Raw genomic sequence first — 17,561 nt, 5'->3', positions numbered from 1 at the left:
TTATATGGACATCACTGACTGGGCCAGTATTTATCGTCCATCTGTAGTTGCCCTTGTGAAAAGTGGTGGTGAACTGTTGCTGTCCATTTGGTACGAGGCAGTGGTGTCAGGGAGGAAGTTCTGGGACACTGACCTAGCAACATTGAAGATACAGCAACGTATTTCAAGGTCAAGATGAGGAGTGGTTTGGAAGGGAAATTGCAGGTTGTGGTGTTCCTATGTATCTACTGCACTTTACATTCTAGATGGTCGTTCTCGTGGTTATGGAAGGAGCTATCTTTGGAGCTTTGCCAAACTTACAAAGTATACTTTGGAGATATTACACACTGTGCCACTGATGCTGGCAGGAGTGAACATTTGTGGATGCAATGCCAATCAAGTAGGCTACTTTGACCTGCACAATACCAAGCAGCTCCAATGGAGGGGCAAATAATACACTCTCCTGGCTTGAGCTTTGTATGCCAGCACTAGAAACCCTTTAATGGTCAGAAAACCAAAACAGCTCAAGAGTTGACTGAGAGCAGAGTTCTGGGAGGTGGTGTCATAGCAGTAATGCCCCTGGACTTGCCATCTGGAACCAAGCCTAATGTTTCTGAGGTGATGGTTTCAAATCTCATCATGGCAGATGATGACATTTGAATTCAATTTAAAAATTATCTGGAATAAAAGGTGACCAAATACTGGAACTACGGTATTTCTTGTAATATGAAGAAATTTCGAGATCCTCAACTGACAGGAAAATCTTCAATTTTAAGCAATGATTGTCACCGCTGCAAAGAAAAATCCATTCTAAGGTTGTGCTTGAATGGGAGATGTTTTGAAATCTTTAGTAAAATACAAACATCAAATTTAAATGCACAAAATATATTAAAGCCCAACAGTGGTAGATAGAGAATTGGAGGTGGTGGTGATTGAGGGGACAGTGGGTATTGCACAAGAGGTTCCCTTATGGATTTGTCTCAGATATGCTCTCAGATATAGTAGTCACTCGGGTAGATGGCCTGTCTACAATGCAAATACAATACTGTGAGATCCAGGAATTAACAATGGTGTTGTATGGCCCAAGCTGGAAGTTAATGCTAATACCAGTCTTTGCAGCCATCATTTACAGGGATTATAAACACTGAATGAGGAGAGGCCAGAGACCAATCACCTAACCTGTGTTATTGCACAACTGTGAACAAAAACAACAATCAGATCAACCCAATCCATGCACTTTTATATAATGATACATAATATTAAATACTCTTAGCTTTTCCACATCCCTGGATCTACTCAAGCCCCATTGCAGGCTTTGCATACGAGTTTGCTGAGAACTTGCCCTTACAGCTTTCTATTTAAAAACCTCACTGAGTTAGTCACCATCTTCAGAACCTTTTCTGTTTCTGACACTTAGCATCCTGGTTTAGACAAAAAATACAAAATGTTTGTTAGTATCTCTGGGTTATCTCCTGCTGTTTCTAATTAGAAGCAAGCATGCACATCCCAATATAGAGAGCACAAGAGGCTCACCCATTGCTGAAACAAGACCCCATAATCAATTAGTTAAGCATGCAGGAAAATGACATCAATGGGGAAGCTCATTAATTAAATACTTGTCATCTCATGCCTGGTCTGAATCTTAACCATATTGAAGTAAGTTGCTTCCCTGAATCCTACCTGCGGAAATAATAATCAAAATTCTGAAACAGGATTCTACTCTGAAAACCATTATTTGAACATGGAACCATAAAAACTTGAGCCAGTAACAATGCTCTACAAACTACTTCCAAACTAAGCACTTCAAAAAAGCTTAATCTCCTGCAAAAGATTCCTTTATTACAATTGGGAGTAATACTAAAAGTGAACCATTTCCTAATGGAACACATTATGTCTGTGTATTATTATTGATGGCTCACGATCTTTCATTTGTAGCTACAAACCATTTATTTATAATCAATGGTGATTTTTATTAAGTACAAAACCTGCTCAATGATTTCCATCAAACTGGGTCTCAAAGTCAGATAGGATTAGGAATGTGTGTATTTTTACAAAATCTTTAACTTTTGCAATTAATCCAGGTATAGGAGGGCTTGATTTCCAATGTTTTACTCCAGTGAAGCATAACAGAATGGCTCTTTTAACCATGGTTATTAAAAATATTAAATTATTGATTCACCAAGAGGTAAAATAGTTCTCTCCCAGTTATGTCATCAAGATCTCTCCTACTTGCATTTTTTTTTTAAAAAGCAGTTAAAAGGAGTTCCAATATATACAGAAAGCTGTGTCTTACTGTCAAACACCTTTAATGTGCTGCTTTCAAACCAGTAATAAGATGAATGCCACTTTTTTTGATGGTTATAGTCAAGGGTCAAGCATTGGTCAAGACAGCAAGAGAATTCTCCAGCCTTTTTTCAAAATCATACATGGGGATCTCTAATGACCAGCTAAAACATCAGTTTTTCATTTCACCTGGTACTGCCCTATAGTGTGTCCTCAATTACGTAATCCACTTTTTGACCTAGAAGGGAATTGGAGCATGCTGGGGAAGATGCCTGATGAAGTACCACAATTGGATCAGCCATGCTCCGATTGGGCGACAGAGCAGACTCACTGAATATTATGTGTTCAAACCCCCCGCAAGAACTGGAATCAATAATTGCAATAAATGTCTCAGCAGATTGTATTAAAATAAACACATCTCGCACGAAGGCATCTTTACAGTAAGGTTACTGCTACAAAGGCTTTGAAGATATTGTGATGTTGGTACTAATTTATGAAAACATTATATAGATATTGAACATAAATCAAAATCAACCTTTTATTTTTTTTTCTTAATTGTACAAAGCACAAATTGTCCTTTCTTTGTGGTTTAGGTAGAATTTAAAAAAAAGTTGAGGGGAGCTTTCATAAAAGCTTTTGATGTAGTATCCAGGCAGAAAATTATTTCCCTAATTTCTATTAAACATTAGTTGAGGAAGAGGAAAAATAATGAAGTGTGGTGAGCAGAGTAATGACTTCTCCTGAAGATGTTTCTCTCTGTGCTTGATCAAAAGAGACACAGGGAAGATTCTAAAATTGTAGACAGAAACAGGTATAAAATGACTACTTTTATTGAGAATCACACATTTGATTGTTTACTGAATGGCTAAGCCTCTGTAAAGCTTTGAAATACTAGGGAACGTGGAGAACATCTTTTGGATTATCCAACAATACAAAAAGGATGCAAAATAAAATCTCAATATGCAAAATGATCTGACCATGCAGATAACACAGGGGACAACAACACAACTGGCCTGTTTTGTGTCAGTGCACATTTCTGTTCAACTTTCCAGTGCTCAAAACAACAAGATGGCTGTGGTTAAACTAGGTGACATGACTCCAAACCAGACCAGTGTGTGACCACAGTGCAGAGACTGGCTTCCTTTTCCTTCTTCGAGCTCTACACATTCAAATGGACTTTGAAATTTCTGAACTGTGAGAAAAATGGCCATTTTCAGGGCCTTCATTTGTTTGGATGCTCTGCTACACCAACAAACAAAATCAATTAAATTTAACTGCCAAAAAACACAAACTCCGGAATGGTCTCGATTGAATCATGCAAACAAAAGCTACACAATCACTTGCAAGGTAACTATTCTGTGAACGCACAGTCTCTTAGCTTCACTATACATATCTTGAGAGTCACTTATTATACGAAAGCATCAACATCTTGTCATTGTTTGTCCTCGATCCCCACTCAGGGAGTTGGTCCAAAGGCAGCACTTCTCCAGGTATTTCACTGATGAAAAACCAAGTGCTGAAACCAGATCATTGGCCTCCTCTCACATTGGAGGAGCAGTCAATGGCTGGGGTCAGGGGAGAAAGAGGAGTCGAAGAGAACAAGAGAGAGGACAGAGATAATGTTATGCTTTCTTTTAATAACACAAACCTAGCATACAATTTCAGCAGGTAATAGGGAAGACACATGGAATGTTGGCCTTTCATTTCAAAGGGAATGGAATATAAAATAGGGAAATCATGCTAAAATTAAACAAAGCACTGCCAGACCACACCTAGAACAATGAACAGTTTTTGGCCCCTTATCTGAGGAAGAATATAACATTGGAGGCAGTCCAGAGAAAGGTCACAATGGTGATACTGGGTGTGAAGGGACTGTCTCAAGAAGAAAGGTTGAGTAGGTTAGACTTTAGGAGGAGGAGAGGCAACTTTTTCGAATCAAAGAAGATTCTTAAGGGACCTACAAGATTCTAGAGGAGGGTGATGACTTTGTAATACTATCACTAGACTGTTAATCCAAATACCCAGGTTCGAATCGCAGATAGTAGAATTTGAATTCAATTTTTAAAAATCTGTAATTAAGAGTCGAATGATGACTGTGAAACCATTGTCAATTCTCAGAAGGTCTACTGAGGCAGATTATCAGATCGGCCATGATCTCATTGCACAGTGGAGCAGACTCATTGGTCAGAATGACCTACTTCGGGTCCTCCATCCTCAGCTTTAACCTCAACAGAACCTGGAAAACTTTGATGGAAAAAAGAACAGGGAAGTGAGGTTTAGGGTAGAATAAGCAAAACAATTGCAGAATTGAACATTTGAGGCCAGGGTAAGATTTCACATCATACTCCTTATATGCAGCACAAGACAGCGGCAGTAAATGGTCCAGTCCTGGAAAAAGTGCTTTGGTTCACATACCCACTAGCAGATTATTGTGGATGACAGGAAATGTGATCGTGAGATCTGTTGGAGAATTGAGACAATCGAGACAGAATCTTTGGAAAAGAATGCAGAGGCGCTATGTTTTGCCATTTGCCATCTATTTTCTGTGCCTCAGAAACACAGCCAAGAGATGATTGATAAACCGATTGCATTAAAGTGGTAAACATGTATGAGAATGTTCCTCATATCTTATGCAGACAGAAAACCCAAATGAGAAACGCTGCAAATTAAAGAGAAAAAGTCTCAATAATATGATCACGTCATCCAAGCAGGCAGCAGACAGAGACAAATTACTGAAAGGAAGGATTGATGGAAAATATGGGAGAGAGAAGTAGAAGAGAGAATTCATGAAATGGACTGGATGTAGTTGACTTATGTAGAATGTGTAAGGACAATACAGGACAAATAGAGGGGAGATCTATGGCAATCAACCTTCTGGGAAGATCATTGCAATAGAAGATCACATTTATCACTCATTAGGATCTTAGGAACATTACATTCAGTTTTTTTACTCATGATGGAAACCTTGATTGCAAGTTTGTTGTGATTAAAGTACAAAATAAACTGCCAGTCAATTACTAATAAAGCTTATTCTTTACAAGTATAATTAACATAGCCTAAATCTGACATACAATATATGTCCCATGGAAGTTACAACTTTTTAAAAAATTATCAAATGAATATATTGATACTATTACAAGAAGCTTCTGTAATCATTCTTGATCATTTCAGCCTGAATACCCGACCTTCCACTTGTAAAGTGGAGCATGCTTGTCAGATTCTCACACCATTTTAGGTGGGGTTTGTGATCTCATCGAGGTAAGGGACGATCACACCAAGGAATGGAACATTTTGTTTCCCCTGTAACCACTGACTAAACAAGCAGCCCAACAAACACACACTTCCGTCAAACGCCAAGAACACACTCTACAGTGATGTGGCTTCCAATATTTCCCTATCCCTGGTCTAAAGTCAAGAAGTTGTTTGTCCTCCTCCCCCCACCATCTTCCAATTATCTTCCCTTGTTTCTGCTGAAGGCAAAAGTCATGACTGTTTCAGCTCATGAAAGCTAACCAGCCATCAAAAATGCTCAAGTCTGGCTGCAAGCCTTGAGAAACCAAATCAATTACTAAGCATAACACAGACAAATCCTTATCACAACAAAGACCAGAGGATAACATGGAAACCTGATTGAGTGCTTACCTCCTGCCAAACCTGCAGATACAGACCAGTCAATATTTCCTTATTGCTATGTTGACCAAGGTCAAACTTTACAAAACCTAAACACTGAAACCTCGGATATTCCTGAAGTGCACAAGTTCAATGTGCCACCAAGTCATGTTGCCTTACCCACTAAGCTATCAAGGCAGCCACAAGTGTCACTTTAATGAACTGGATGTTTATTCACGACTGTCCAAACAGATTCTCAAGACTTGAATCCATAAGAAAACAATGCTTGAATGTAATTACTGTCTGGGCATGTAGATGAAGGAATCATCTCCCATCAGACCTCATTCAACTAGCAAATAAACACTGGTTCAATCTTTCGTTTCAGAAAATTTAGGCAACAGCTTTAATTAGTCAAATTTATGAACTTTCAGTCCAAATACTTAACAACACTCATACTTATGCTTATTATTTTTTTAGGTAACCACCAACCTACTGGTTTGGTTAATAGTAGTTGGAAACATATTACAACAGAGGAATGTGCATTTTAAAAGTTTCGCAATGGAACGTCATTCACTGGAAAGTATGACCCACAATCCCCCAAATGTTATTAAACTTACTGGCAGTTTATGATGATGTTCTGGGTATCTCAAGACACACTGGAGGATCATAACATGGCTTTAGTCATAAAATTAAATGCTTTCCTTGCCTTAAATGAAACACCAAATATTAGAGCCAGCTAGCATCTAGAAGTTTGCATTCATTCAAATAAACCACGCCTCTGCCTAGCCCATCTTTTGTTCCACAGGCATTTGCATCCATTTAATATTACTTTGCCAGAAATAAAGGCATCCAGGACTTGGATTTCACCAGGAATCCACATCCAGTGTATGTCAGCGCTGCACAGTCAGGAAGAACATTGTTGGATTCAGATACTGAACACAAGTGATGTGATTTGGAAATATCTTCAGCAAAAAAAAAAGGTTTCAATCATCTAAAGAGACCCTCAAGTTCCAAGAACAACCACTGGTGTACAGTAGATGAAATGGTCAGACCACAACTAGCCTCCATGTGTTTGCAGTTGTCCCATGATTTCTGTGGATTTTGGTAGTATGCCATGTCTGGATTCATTAATGTCCACTTCTACAAATAGTAAATACAGACCTTGAGAAGTCCACATAATGTGGATGGTTTAGAAAGTGGATATTACATTGTTCTGTCAGAATGGATTATGGAACCCCGACAGCTGTGGGTTTGGATTCCAACAACAATGCTATTAGATCGGTTTCCTGTAGCTCAGTGAAATAGAGTAGCAAGGGAAGGTCAAGAAAGGAATATCTGAAGAACAGAAGAGTAAAAGGGACAAGAAACAGGTGACAAAATGGGCTGGGACAAAGAGCATGCAGGTTGCCAAGCACAGAGACGACTGACAGGTCCAAGTTAATTTCATTAGCTATTGAGGACGGAGGACAGGCTCCATTTTCTTCCTGGCCAGTCAAGGAGAAGATGTGACATAATGAGAAGAGAAGTTGCATTTGGCTAGAAGCCATTTCTGCCTTCAGCTGCGGAGATTAAACCATCAGCAGGTTGGTGTTGGTGGCGGTGGGGGGCAGGGGGTGCGGGTGGAAGGGAGCAGTGAGAACAGTGAAGGAGTCTGGGTTTCTTTTTGGTTGAGGGTTAATGAGAGAGAGGAAGTTTTGAGGACAGAAAGCAATGATTGCCTTTTCTTCTTTTGGGTCCATGGTTGATCAGACAGTGTCATCTGCAACTCGGTTAGTAACACTCTTCCTTTCCATCAGAGAGTTGAAGCTTCATGTCTCACTCTCAAAGTGAGGCCCTGCCTACCCTCTCAACTGAACATCAAAGATATCCCAAAGATATTTTGATGATGAACAGCAGAGGAGTTAACCCTGGTGTCTTAAATCAGCATCTACCCCTCTATCAAGATCGTAAAAGTAGATCTGATTATCACATCATTGAGAGATCTTGCTGGGCACCGATAGAGTGCTATGTTTCTTCCAATTGCGACCATGCTGTATTAGATTAGATTAGGTTACATTACAGTGTGGAAACAGGCCCTTTGGCCCAACAAGTCCACACCGACCCGTCGAAGCACAACCCACCCATACCCCTGCATTTACCCCTTACCTAACACTACGGGCAATTTAGCATGGCCAATTCACCTGACCTGCACATCTTTGGACCGTGGGAGGAAACCGGAGCAAACCCACGCAGACACGGGGAGAATGTGCAAACTCCACACAGTCAGTCACCTGAGGCGGGAATTGAACCCGGGTCTCTGGTGCTGTGAGGCAGCAGCAGCCGCCCACAATGATATTATTGCTCCATTATTGCTCCATTTGGGTATGGTGGCTGTGAATAGATTGACCGGATTGTTGTTAGATTGGCCGAGGATAAAATTAAACCCAAACTTCTTCGGTGGGAATTGTAGTCAGTTCAAGAGGGTATGGGAGGAAATCAATTTCTGTACAGGAGAGGAACTATCCAAATAAATAAGTCTTGACAGTAACATTGACTCATATTAATGCAGAAGTTAAACACAAAAAAGCATTCCATGGCTCCTCACAAAGGCACAACCATAGTAATAGCAAAAATGCAATGAAGAAATGCATGAGGACTGGTGCCCAAAAGCTATGTCCAAGAGGGTTGAAGGAGAATATCAAAATGAAGAATGGGAAGTGGAGAAGCTGTGGTTGTTGGGAGGTGGTTAACGGGAAGGTGTTGGGGGAGCTTGGAGAGTGGACATGTTTGCAGGCAGATGAAGGGAAAAAAAGAAACATGATGCTGGAGCCAAACAGAGAATTTGGCAGGGCCATTTTGTGGGAGGTGCATTTACATGGGCAGGAATCGAGAGTTGGAAATGATATTGCAGATCCATGAGGACGTGGGTGATGGATAAGCAGCGTTTGTCTTGGGTAGAATATGGGAAGCAGAGATTTGAATGATGGAAGATATTGGGCAGAAGATGGAAAACCTTACAGCAATAGGAGGGGGTAAGCTACGGTCCAATAATACCCAAGGTCAGATGACGAGATCTAAGTCCAATTAGACATAAATTACAGATACCCGTTGAACCTTTAAACGGTGACTGGACCCAAATGGTATTGGTGACAAGAGGCGAAGACACTGGTCTTTCCAATGTTTGACTGGAATAAATGGTCGTTGAAACAATGTAGGCTGTCAAGTCAAACAGTCTGATGACACAGAGGCACTGGGGGCATGGAGAGGGAACATTATCATCAGTTAATCCCATTAGTTTAACTTAAACACATCAGCTGCTGAATTAATTTACATCTTAGCTCATGCCTTTGTGTCATTGATGCACAACTTATACATGAGGAGAGAATGGAGCAGAGGGTAAATGCTTGCAGGGCTTCAAATAGTACAGGCTGGAGGGCAAGATAGGTGGAAGAGAAATGCGTGCAGGAGAAGTTCAAAGAGTTCCCCCAAAGGGTTAAAAACGACTTTTGTCAGGGTTGTGGGGAGAGAACAGGGGGCTGGTGAAAGCAGTTTTTAAAGGGGAAAGAAGAGGGTGGCAAAGAAGATTGATGAAGGCAGAGCAGTAGATGTGATTTATATGGACTTCAGTAAGGCATTCAACAAGGTTCCCCATGGGAGACTGGTTAGCAAGGTTTGATCTCATGGAATAAAAGGAGAACTAGCCATTTGGATACAAAACTGGCTCAAAGGTAGAAGACAGAGGGTGGTGGTGGAGGGTTGTCTTTCAGACTGGAGGCCTGTGACTGGTGGAGTGCCACAAGGATTGGTGCTGGACCCTCTACTTTTTGTCATTTACATAAATGATTTGGATGCAAGCATAAGAGGTACAGTTAGTAAGTTTGCAGATGACACCAAAATTGGAGGTGTAGTGGACAGCGAAGAGGGTTACCTCAGATTACAACAGGATCTGAACCAGATGGGCCAATGGGCTGAGAAGTGGCAGATGGAGTTTAATTCAGATAAATGCGAGGTGCTGCATTTTGGGAAAGCAAATCTTAACAGGACTTATACACTTAGTGGTAAGGTCCAAGAGAATGTTGCTGAACAAAAAGACCTTCGAGTGCAGGTTCATAGCTCCTTGAAAGTGGAGTCCCAGGGAGATAGGATAGTGAAGGCGGTGTTTGGTATGCTTTCCTTTCTTGGTCAGAGTATTGAGTACAGGAGTTGGGAGGTCATGTTGCAGCTGTACAGGACGTTGGTTAGGCCACTGTTGGAATATTGCATGCAATTCTGGTCTCCTTCCTATCGGAAAGATGTTTTGAAACTTGAAAGGGTTCAGAAAAGATTTACAAGGATGTTGCCAGGATTGGAGGATTTGAGCTATAGGGAGAGGCTGAACAGGCTGGGGCTGTTTTCCCTGGAGAGTCGGAAGCTGAGGGGTGACCTGATAGAGGTTTACAAAATTATATGAGGGGCATGGATAAGATAAATAGACAAAGTCTTTTCCCTGGGAATGGAAGTCCAGAACTAGAGGGCATAGGTTTAGGGTGAGAGGGGAACTTTTTCACGCAGAGGGTGGTACGAGTATGGAATGAGCTGCCAGAGGATGTGGTGAAGTCTGGTACAATTGCAACATTTAAGAGGCATTTGGATGGGCATATGAATAGGAAGGATTTGGAGGGATATGGCCAGGTGCTGGCAGGTGGGACTAGATTAGGTTGGGATATCTGGTCGGCGTGGACAGGTTGGGCCGAAGGGTCTGATTCCATGCTGTACAGCTCTATGACTATGACTCTATGCCCTGATGAGATGAAAGCCATTCAGAATGCCAGCTAACGTAGGCCAGAAAAGGAAATGTTATGCTCGACAGCTTAGTGATGATGGGGTCAAAGTTGCAGAAGATAAAAGTTTGTGGAGGAGATCGCCTCCGAGGGGCCAAGGAGTTAGACAAGAAATTAGTTTGGTGAGGTGGGGGAAGCTAGGAAAAATCTTGACAAGAGGATACCAAGGTTGGGAGTGATAGTGCAGCAGAGACAGTTGAATGGGTGACATTAACCATCGTTGTATAACAGGCTCTTTGGACTTATTGTTGGAAGTGAAAATGGTAAGGGAAGGTAAAAGGAGTCCAAGGAGACAGGACATAGTGGAGAGAATGAGCCAAGCATTATCTTTGACAACTGTGAAGCAGTGAGTAGGTTTGGCAGAAGCAAATGAGATCAGACAGCACTTGGTGTGGTCCAGCCTGATTTGGGGCTGTGAGATTAAATCTCATTAGTCTGGGAGGTGTACAAGGCTACGGAAGAGAGAGTAAGTTAATTTTAATCAAACTATTCAGAGATGTTATTACTGCCTCTGAAGCAGGTGGGACTTGAACCCTGAGCCTTTTGGTTCAGAAGCAGGGACACTACCACTGCCCCACAAGAGACCTGGGAGGAGAGAGTAAGAGGTTGAAGAGAGGATCACCTTCAGCTATAAGGTCTTCAGTAGTTTTATTAACCTGTCAAGTCACACTATGAAGATTCACATGTTAGCTATGCCCATCTTGGCTACCTGACTGGCTGTGCTTTTCCAGCACACATTTTTTGACTCTCACCTTGGCAAGTTATCTAGACAGCATTTGCACCTGTGGAACCACGCCCCATAAGGCAACAGAGGGACAATAAAAACCAAATGACGTTGAATTCCTTATTTGGACAGCCGAACAGTATATTGATTAGTACATTGTTGATTGCAGTTTTGCCCACATTAAAACAGTTTCAATTATGTTAAAAACCTATACAAAATACTTGGAAAGAAACTCCGCTCCCAAACAATTCGTTGCAAGCTGAAAAATCAGTAAGTTGCTGTTTCGCAGCCAGCTTTGGGACACAGTTCCGCCATTCATCAGGTTCGAACAGCACCAAGCTCCATTTATCCAGCTGCAATCAGCAATTTCTAGCCTTCAGTCAGCAATGGACAGACAACACCTTCTTTCACAAATAGACCAGCCTGAATCCACCCATTGTTCATGACTCCATTAAAGCAAAAGTAATAATAGATGAACAAACATAAAACCAGAGCGTCTTTCCAGCACGTTCCTCATTTGACTGGCTTATTCTGTCAGACTTCAACCAATGTCTCTGGAGTAGGATTTCCATCACCCTATATTACATCAACACCTTACAGGTTTGGTAAAGAAACACAGGGCAGGAACGTTGCCTCCCAAAGGCTGAGGATGTGCCAAGTAATCAAAGCAGCTGACATTAATAGCAAAGTATAGAGAAAGGGGCTGGCAGTAGCTGAGGGAATAGGTGAGGGAATGGCGGGAGGGTAAATGCACCCATTGCCCTGCCTTTAGAAACAAGTTTTACATTTGATCACCTGGTCTGACCGACAGTGCTCCAGCTGAAACACGGAACAAGAGGTTGCTGTAGATATTTGTTTAGGGAGGAAAGTGGATAGGAGGGGGAGGCAATTAAGTATGTCAAGTCAAAAACAGGTCTGAACAATTAAGAATGTAAAGTCAAAACGAAACAGAGCTCTTGCACACCCTCTCCTTTTCAGAGCACTGAGGGCATTGGGCCCACTACAGAAATGAGATCCTGCCAGGCTTCACTCGATCGCACTAAATACAGCCACCTGTCTCTGGCTTCTCCCAGCACGACAAGCTTCAGCAAAATGGTTTAATGGTTAACAAGAGAGATCACTAGGACATAGGCTGCTCTGCACCGACCAGTGCAACCACACAACCACCATAGTTTCGACAGAAAAGACAGGGCAGTGAGCGCCAAAACCAGACTGCGTCTGGAACTTCGTAAAGAAATGGTGCAGCGCCAGTTCACCGAGGGATCTGAGAGTTACCTTAAGAAGCAGAATGTTCCATGCTGCTGTTTGTATCCACCTATCAGTTTGCAACACAGGCAGGTAAAGCTTCAGTCAGACATAAAGAGCCAGCACCTGTGAAACAGCAGAACAGCTGGATGTGAACCCGTACTCCGAGCCGGTTCCACAAGACGGAACCAGGTAGTCAAGCAGTTCCTCCTTCAAACATTTGTTTGTTCTTTCTCAACCCAAAATTTTCTCTCTGGTTTGTTGGCTCCCGACAGAAATGGCTGAATGAGAAAAGGAGAACTACAACTCCAACGGCCACTGCCTAATGTTTCACTATGACTCAGACACAAATACATGCAAGACAGCCGGTTTGGGTGAGGCACGCCTACACAATGTAGGCACCCAATGATTGCCCTTGACATCTTATGCAAATTCCTATAGGTTGGGGGTGGGAGGGTGGGGGGCTGGGGGTGGGGAGACGCTGTTCTTGTGTGACACACAGCAACTGGAACCCAAGCTGAAAAAGAAAAGTGCCTGAAGCACACCTGAATTTCAGATCCAACAAAGACACAAGACAACAAACAAAAGCAATCCTATAACTGCACGGTGAACTGGTCTCCCTGATACCAAACTGGACTCCTTAAACAGGACTGTCTGCACTAAAAAAAAATATGTTTCTTCAACACACCGCCTCCTCCTCATTCCACCCCCAACTTCTGGCCAAGTTGAAGGCGTTATTTTTTAAAAAAATGCTTCTGAAGGAGTGGCCCCAGTCAGCAACATGACAATAGGACAAATGTTTTAAAGGGGAAGTGTTTTAAAGTTACATTTGTAAATAGGAGAGTATAAAGCTGCAATTACAGTAAATATTTTAACATTGGGACATGATTTTCAAAAACTTATTAAATTTCTAGAAGTAGCCACGACATGGTAAGGCGCAGAAATTATGATGAAATCTTACAATACAACAGTTATATACAGTAAGGAACAGTACTGGACAGGAACAGGCCCTTTGGCCCACCATGTTTGTGTGTACCGTGATGCCATTCTAAACTAATCCCACCTCCTGCACATGGTCCATAAGCCAATTCGAACTGGTCACAGATGTTCTTAAGTCTGTGCACGGACAGCAGATCCAAGCAGAAAACGGCCATGTTATCCATATACAGGCAGGCTTTGACCTGCAGGGCTCCGCTGCCAGGAATAGCCGTCCCTCTGAGGCTCGCATCCTTCCTGATGGACTCGGCTCTATACAATACACAAAACAAGGCAGGAGGGAGTGGACAGCCCTGCCCGACTCCGCATCTGATTGGGAAGCTTTCCAATTCCCACCCATTGGAGATTTCACTCATGATATTGGTGTAGAGCAGTCGGATCCAGTTGCAGCTTCCCTCCCCAAAGCTCATTTTGGATAGCACATCCCACGTGTCCATGCGCATTAGCTTGTCAAAGGCTTTCTCCTGGTTCAGGATAGTGTGGAGGCACCCCCCCACCCCCCACCTTCCCATCAATCCCAGAGCAGACCTGACCCAGTGGGCAATGATCTTAGGCAGGATTTTGTAAATTGTATTCAGTAGTGAAAACGGTTGCCATTTTCTAATTTCCCCCTTCCGTTTATAAATCAGGGTGCTGATACCTTTTCACATGGATTTGTACATGCTACCTGCCGTACATCTCCAGCAGGTCCTGGTCAGTTTAATCTCACAGAGCTGAATACAACTCAGCTGGTAAGACATCACTTCCAGGAGTTTTATTTTTTTCTAACAGGCAAATACTCCGTCACACTCGTGCACACACTATCAAGCACACGTGTTCTCTCTCTCTCTGGTACGGACGCATTGTCTCTCTCTCTCACACGCATGCATTATCTCAGACACAATCAGTTGGCAGTCAGTCCATGTGACATTTTATAAATTCTTACTTTGGAAACAGAACCAGTCTGACTCAATGTTGAGACACAGACAGACTCCAACCTTACACCTTCAACATATTGTCTGAGCTGAGATGTCACTTTTTTTTAATATATATGCTGATAAAACCTTAAGTTATCTCAGGAATGTGACTTGAAAGGAGTTCTGGGATTTTTCTATTAATCAATCAAAACCTGCATCCCCTTTCTAAGTGACCGAACAGCAATCTAGGTTTGTTCAATACATCGCATCAATCGTAGGACACTTTGATCTTTTACTATAAATTCTGTGTTCCATGATCCTGTCCCACTAAGCTACCTGACTATAGAACAGCATTTTGAAAGCTTGTACTTTGTTGGACTATAACTTGGTGTTGTGTGATGTTTAACTTTGTCCACCTCAGTCAAACAACGGCACCTCTACATCATGGCTAGAGGTACGGGCACTCCGCACTGTGCCACATTTGTACAGTACTCTATTAACAAGCTATTGCTGAGGAACAAGTGTGGGATTGATCAAAAGCTTAAGAGAGAAAAGACCTGCACTGCATGATAGTCTTTTATCAGCAAAATCTACAGGCTCCATTTCTGTTTGCTTGGCACTGCTAACAGGTTACTGCAGATAAGCCAGTGAAATTTCATTGATATTACTGTCTTGAAATTAATTGGACCAACCACACAAAAAACATTAGCTGCAACAGCAGGACAAATGTTGAGAATTCTGTCGCAAGTAACTAACCTTCTGACCCCCTGTCCACCTTCCACAAGGCACAAGTCAGGACACACTATCGAAAAGGACAAAGGCAGAAGGTGGATGGCAACACTACTCCAAGTCACATGTAAGCCTGGCTTTAAACTATAGCACTGTCGGTTCCCTGTTGCTGAATCAAGCTTCCATAACTCCCTTTCTAACAGTTCTGTCGTTGTACTTACACCTCAAGGAGTGCAGCAATTCAAGTCAGTGACCCACCACCAAGTTCTAAAGGACAATTTGAACTGGCAATAAATTCTGTCCTTCTCAAATGTGACCCACACCCCAAGAACAATTTTTAAAAAAATCATTTTGCATTTCAAAACCACACGAAAAAGCAATTCCCATAAGCTCAACTGAAACGCAGTACTTTGCAAATTCCATAGTATTGAAGTAACAAGTGACCAGCCACCGGTCTTCATACATGCAGCTGGATGCAAACTTTACAATTCCTCCAGGCCAGCACACATTCACTGACAACTTAGAATACAGGCCAATGGAAGGGAAGGCCTATCGCTGGTGCTGTGCAGGCGAGAAGAGCATTGAGCTTACACGTGCAGCAAGTTGGCGTTCTTTCTCTCTGCCATTGTCAGGGAAATCAACTTCATTTGCGAGCTTTTGTCTCTTCGGGTGAGTACCAATGGGTCCCTTTCCTGCCCTCTGTCACCCAGTCTCCCACACTGTGAAGTACCAGGTGCAGCAGCATTTAGAAAAGCTGGGGTAACGTTGATGGGAATGCTGTGAATTAGTCACACTCACTCCTGTAGCAAGGAAGATAGTGCGAGGTGACAGGGCTATGGAACCAAGGTGGGGAGATGAATGGCTGATACTTTGGATCTAATTGGAAAGTGGAGGGGATTTCTGGAGGCTGTTGGGTGGGCGATTTTGGAAACCACTGCTCAACTGTGCTTCTCTAACTAGGAGTACACAGTGAGGTGGTGAACAATTTGGTCACCTGCCAATAAAAGGTGGTGGTGCTAATTCTGGCTCAGCCTTTTCACAATTGCGCAAATCACAATGACAAATTCCAGCTTGCTCAACACACTCAAATGAAATAAGCAGGCCTTAGAAAAGGATTGCCATGTATCTTGATATCAAAGGCTTTTCGATAAACTTCCCCCCTTCCCCATCCCCTCAACCTCTTAAAAGTTACAGGACCTGCTTTAAATACTGGGATTGCACAATGTCACAAAACATCATGTCATTCGGTTTGTTAACCCTCCTACTGCCAAACTCCTCTGAACACAGATACATTTGGACTGCTATGCTCAGTTCTGTGCACCAGAAAGCATTTGGAGAAGGGTAAACACAGATTCATTGGAACAGTAGCTTGGTTGAAAAATGATTACCTATACAATCTCTCCTCAGTTTAAGTTTCTATTTGGATTAAAGCATAAACTAATTAAGGTGTTTCAAGATCATTAAAAGAATCATAGGTAAGTTGGGAAAGAGGGGGAGAGAAATAAGTTTCATTTTGGGGTTATCACAAATTAACTTCAGTTTAGCACAAGGCTGGTCAGGTTGATATTCAGAAGCATTTCTTTCCAAATCTCACCATGATAAACTGTTGAGGCAAGTCAGCTAAACACTGTAGGTGATAGATTTGATAGGACGGTATGTGTGAAGGACAACAAAACTAAAAAGATGGACAGATAAAATTGTGTTACTTTTGATGCTACTGATTGATTGGGCAGATTGAAGGGACTGAACAACCTCTTTGTGACCTTGTACTCTTTCCACCACTGGAGTGGTGACACCTATTCCGACGCGTCCTGACTAACCTATCCCAAAAGTCACTGCATCAGAGGTCAGATCAGTTTTTCTTTGTGCAAGGAAAGTGATGGGACCACTTCCCCGGTCCCCAACGCCTTATTTTCACCATGGACATCCAGTCCCTGTACACCTCCATCCCCCATCACGAAGGACTCAAAGCCCTCCGCTTCTTTCTTTCCCGCCGTACCACCCAGTACCCTTCCACAGACACCCTCCTTCGACTGACTGAACTGGTCCTCACCCTGAACAACTTCTCTTTCCAATCCTCCCACTTCCTCCAAACGAAAGGAGTAGCCATGGGCACCCGCATGGGCCCCAGCTATGCCTGCCTCTTCGTAGGATATGTGGAACAATCCATCTTCCACAACTACACTGGCCCCACCCCCCACCTTTTCCTCCGCTACATCGATGACTGTACCGGCGCCGCCTCGTGCTCCCACGAGAAGGTTGAACAGTTCATCCACTTCACCAAAACCTTCCACCCCGACC

The 17,561-nt window shown here is 42.5% G+C and overlaps 1 protein-coding gene across 4 annotated transcripts in view; it reads right to left on the bottom strand.

The window, feature by feature from the left end:
- Positions 1-17,561, bottom strand: part of elf1 (E74-like ETS transcription factor 1) — a 263,022-nt gene that overhangs the window by 157,837 nt on the left and 87,624 nt on the right. Inside the window, exon 1 of one of the 4 annotated variants that reach the window (XM_043704490.1) lies at positions 12,670-12,976. The exons of 1 other annotated variant lie outside the window; for it this stretch is intronic. The gene's annotated coding sequence lies outside the window, so the exon portion shown is untranslated. Of the gene's footprint in view, positions 1-12,669; positions 12,977-17,561 lie in introns of those variants that run through there. 2 more of the 4 variants (XM_043704486.1, XM_043704488.1) reach the window with 2 other exon arrangements.

Source organism: Chiloscyllium plagiosum, chromosome 15 (genome assembly GCF_004010195.1).
Source record: "Chiloscyllium plagiosum isolate BGI_BamShark_2017 chromosome 15, ASM401019v2, whole genome shotgun sequence".
NCBI lineage: Eukaryota > Metazoa > Chordata > Chondrichthyes > Orectolobiformes > Hemiscylliidae > Chiloscyllium > Chiloscyllium plagiosum.
The sequence above is the reverse complement of the archived record's forward strand: the minus strand, read 5'-3'. Positions and strand labels throughout refer to the sequence as shown.